Here is a 5,000-nt window from a genome sequence, read left to right as displayed (position 1 = left end):
GTTCTCATTATCCATCCTGTCATTTCTCTAGCAGATGCAATTGATACAATGTTATGGTCCTTGAAGGTGAGATCCTCCGACATGATCACTCGGTCTTTGAAGTTAGTTTTTCTCTCTATTGTGTGGCTGAAATTTGTTTTATACTCTGATGAAGTGTTAATTTCCTCATGTTTACCATATCGGAGTAACTGAAATTTCTCATCGTTGAACTTCATATTGTTTTCTGCATCCCACTGAAAGATTTGGTTGATGTCCGCCTGGAGCCTTGCAGTGTCTGCATTGGAAGACACTGTCATGCAGATTCGGGTGTCATCTGCAGAGGAAGACACAGTGCTGTGGCTTACATCCTTGACTATGTCAGATATGAGGATGAGGAACAAGATGGGAGCGAGTACTGTGCCTTGCGGAACAGTTTTTCACCGTAGCCGCCTCAGACTATTTACTCTGTTGACTACTACTCTTTGTGTTGTTAGTGAGGAAATTATAGATCCATCTACCAACTTTTCCTGTTGTGCTCTATTACGCCATGGTCACACTTGTCGAAGGCTTTTGCAAAGTCTGTGTATATTACATCTGCATTCTTTTTGTCTTCTATTTCATCTAGGACCTTGTAGTAATGATCCAGTAGTTGGGACAGACAGGAGTGACTTGCTCTAAACCCATGTTGCCCTGGGTTGTTTACCTGATGGGTATCTAGATGGGTGGCAATCTTGCTTCTTAGGACCCTTTCAAAGATTTTTATGATATGGGATGTTAGCGCTATCGGTCTGTAGTTCTTTGCTATTGCTTTACTGCCCCCTTTGTGGAGTGGGGCTATGTTGATTTTAGCAGCTGTGAGACGACCCGAGTGTCCATGCTCCCTCTCCACAGGATGTTAAAAGTACGTGATAGGGGTTTCTTGCAGTCTTGATGAACACGGAGTTCCATGAGTCTGGCCCTGGGGCAGAGTGCATGGGCATGTAATTTATCGCCTGTTCGAAGTCATTTGGCGTCAGGATAACGTCAGATAGGTTTGTGTTTACCAAATTCTGTGGCTCTCTCATAAAAAATTCATTTTGATCTTCGACTCTCAGTCTGGTTAGCGGCTTGCTAAAAACTGAGTCGTACTGGGACTTGAGTAGCTCACTCATTTCCTTGCTGTCATCTGTGTAGGACCCATCTTATTTAAGTAGGGGCCCAATGTTGGATGTTGTTCTCGACTTTGATTTGGCATAAAAAAAGAAATACTTTGGGTTTCTTTCGATTTCATTTATGACTTTTAGTTCTTCCCGCGATTCCTGACTCCTATAAGATACCTTTAGCTTTAGTTCGATGTTTGCTATTTTTCTGACCAGTGTCTCCCTACACCTTGCAGATATATTGGTCTCTTTTAGCCTCTCTGTTATTCTTTTCCGTAGCCTGTAAAGGGAGCGCCTGCCTCTTTCTATTTTACATCTACTCCTCCTTTTTCTTAAAGGAATATGCCTTGAGCATATATCGAGTGCCACAGAGTTAATCTGTTCCAGGCATAAGTTGGGGTCTGTGTTGCTTAGTCTATCTTCCCAGCTTATATCATTTAGGACTTGGTTTATGTGGTCCCACTTTATGTTCTTGTTATTGAAGTTGAATTTGGTGAAGGCTCCCCCGTGACTGATCCCATTTTGTCGGTCTGGGGCTCCGCGCATACATATCTGAACCTCGATTATGTTGTGATTCCAGTATATTGTTTTTGATATGGTGACATTTCGTATCAAATCATCATTGTTAGTGAAGATGAGGTCCAGTGTATTCTCCAGTCTAGTAGGCTCTATTATTTGCTGGTTTAAGTTGAACTTTGTGCAGAGATTAAAAGCTCGTGTGTGGGTGAGTTCTCGTCGAAGCCGCCTCCTGGTGTTATCACTGCAACAACATTATTTGCTATATTCCTCCATTTTAGGTGCCTTAAGTTGAAATCCTCCAGAAGGAAGATGTTGGGGCAGGAGCTGGAAGATTTTCCAGACAGTGGTCAATTTTCAACAGTTGTTCCTGGAATTGTTGGGACGTTGCATCCGGAGGCTTGTAGACTACCACAATGACTAGATTTTGGTTCTCGATCTTTACTGCTAAAACTTCAACTACATCATTTGATGCATTAAGCAGATCTGTGCAACTAAGTGACTCGGCGATATACAGGCCAACCCCTCCTTCCTTTTGCCTGTTCACTCTGTCGCATCTGTGTAGGTTGTAACCTGGGATCCATATTTTGTTGTCCATGTGATCCTTTATGTGGGTCTCTGTGAAAGCCGCGAACATTGCATTTGCCTCTGCAAGCAGTTTACCTGGAGAGAGTTCCGGGGGTCAACGCCTCCGCGACCCGGTCTGTGACCAGGCCTCCCGGATGAAAGGTATTTTGTTGTTCATTGCTGGCTTTTGACCCTGTATATTTGCAAAGAAGAATGTCATCGGATTGGTGGTATTGGTGGTACTGGGGGGGAAGGGACTTTTTTTCCGGCACTAATATATGTATCTGTTGATTTGGAGTGGAGGCCATCGACTGTGATTCCACTCCAGAAATGACTGGAGTTGGTGTACGATTTCTGCCATTTCCTGCCAGTTTTTTTTTTTTTTTCCTTCCTGGCACTAAAAAACCTCTTCCTCTTGAGTGGCTGTGGCTACCCAGGTTTTCCCATGGTCTGGATGTTTTGTATCTTTTTGTACCCTTTAGATGGTGTGCCTGGCAATTTCAGTCTTTCCTGTACTGAACAGGGACACATTTCAGGGTGAAAATGCTTACAGGAAGGGAGTTTGCATTTTCCTGTTGTCATATGGGCGCGGCATTTTGTAGGGTGGTCATAGTTGCTCGTCCCATCTGTTTTTCCAGATATCCCATGTCTGCAGATACCAAGTGCATAATATTTGCACAGGCTTGGTTTCCGTTTGCCTTGGATTTTTGTGACTGTATTCCCTGTGGGTGCATGTTTTTCTGTCTCATTCCTATCCTCACTAGTACTAACAATGGAGCTCTCACCAGTTGTTTCTGGTAATATATCCTCACTATTACTAGTGAAGTCCCCTTGTTTGCTATCTCCTGTGGTATTACTAGTTTGTAATATTGGTTTTATCTTGTCCTTCACTACACTTGTTTTCCCACTACAGCTCCCGTCTCCCTCGAGGCCACTAATATGCATTCCTCCATGCATAGTTACTGTCTACCAGGACAACACCTCCAGCCTCACAACGCGGGGGCGTTGACCCCCGGAACTCTCTCCAGGTAAACTCCAGGTAATATATATATATATATATATATATATATATATATATATATATATATATATATATATATATATATATATATATATATATATATATTCGTTATGTTCGGATTGATTTTTAGCAGATTAATGGTATAAAAAAATCACTCTGCTTATTAAGCAGAAAATATTCAGAAAATACTCAGATATGGTAAACACGAGGAAATTAAATCTTCATCAGAGTACAAAACAAATTCTGGCCACAAAATAGAGCGAAACACCAACGTCAAAGACCTGGGAGTGATCATGTCGGAGGATCTCACCTTCAAGGACCATAACATTGTATCAATCGCATCTGCTAGAAAAATGACAGGATGGATAATGAGAACCTTCAAAACTAGGGAGGCCAAGCCCATGATGACACTCTTCAGGTCACTTGTTCTATCTAGCCTGGAATATTGCTGCACACTAACAGCACCTTTCAAGGCAGGTGAAATTGCTGACCTAGAAAATGTACAGAGAACCTTCACGGTGCGCATAACGGAGATAAAACACCTCAATTACTGGGAGCGCTTGAGGTTCCTGAACCTGTATTCCCTGGAACGCAGGCGGGAGAGATACATGATTATATACACCTGGAAAATCCTAGAGGGACTAGTACCGAACTTGCACACGAAAATCACTCACTACGAAAGCAAAAGACTTGGCAGACGATGCAACATCCCCCCAATGAAAAGCAGGGGTGTCACTAGCACGTTAAGAGACCATACAATAAGTGTCAGGGGCCTGAGACTGTTCAACTGCCTCCCAGCATACATAAGGGGGATTACCAACAGACCCCTGGCAGTCTTCAAGCTGGCACTGGACAAGCACCTAAAGTCGGTTCCTGACCAGCCGGGCTGTGGCTCGTATGTTGGTTTGCATGCAGCCAGCAGCAACAGCCTGGTTGATCAGGCTCTGATCCACCAGGAGGCCTGGTCACAGACCGGGCCGCGGGGGCGTTGACCCCCGGAACTCTCTCCAGGTAACCTCTAGGTCCTTAGGCCTAGCTCGTCGGTTTGGCTTATACAGCACGACGCGCACGCACACATACGTGAGTACGTACACACACGCACGCACGCCATACACACAAACTTCCAAGCCAGCAGAGGAGAGGTTTGCACCCAAGGGCAACAGACATAACTAGAAGGCCAGGACGAGCTCTTGGTTCACCCAGAGGTGTAAAGAGGCCAAAACCAAATGCATAGAGAATGGAAGAATTATAGGAGGCATAGGACCCAGAAGTGTAGTCGAAGAGCCAGAAATGAATATGCATAGGTAAGGAGGGATGCCCAGAGACAATACGAAAATGGTATAGCAGTGAAAGCCAAGTCCGGCCCAAAACTGTTGTACAGCCACACCAGGAGGAAAACAACGGTAAAGGACCAGGTAATCAGGCTGAAGAAGGAAAGAGGGAAGCTCACAAGAAATGATCGGGAAGTATGTGAGGAGCTCAACATGAGATTTAAAGAAGTATTCACAGTGAAGACAGAAACTGACTCCAGAAACATGGAGTGGTGGGGTACTCCATCAAGTGCTGGACACAATACAAGCAACCGAAGAGGAGATGAAGAGGCTGCTAAGCGAACTAGATACCTCAAAGGCGATGGGGCCAGATAACATCTCTCCGTGGGTCCTGAGAGGGAGCAGAGGCACTGTGTACCACTAACAACAATCTCCAACACGTCTATCGAAACAGGGCGACTACTTGAGGTATGGAAGACAGCAAATGTAGTCCTAATTTTTAAAAAA

The sequence above is a fragment of the Cherax quadricarinatus genome, chromosome 9 (genome assembly GCF_038502225.1).
Source record: "Cherax quadricarinatus isolate ZL_2023a chromosome 9, ASM3850222v1, whole genome shotgun sequence".
Lineage (NCBI taxonomy): Eukaryota > Metazoa > Arthropoda > Malacostraca > Decapoda > Parastacidae > Cherax > Cherax quadricarinatus.
The sequence above is the reverse complement of the archived record's forward strand: the minus strand, read 5'-3'. Positions refer to the sequence as shown.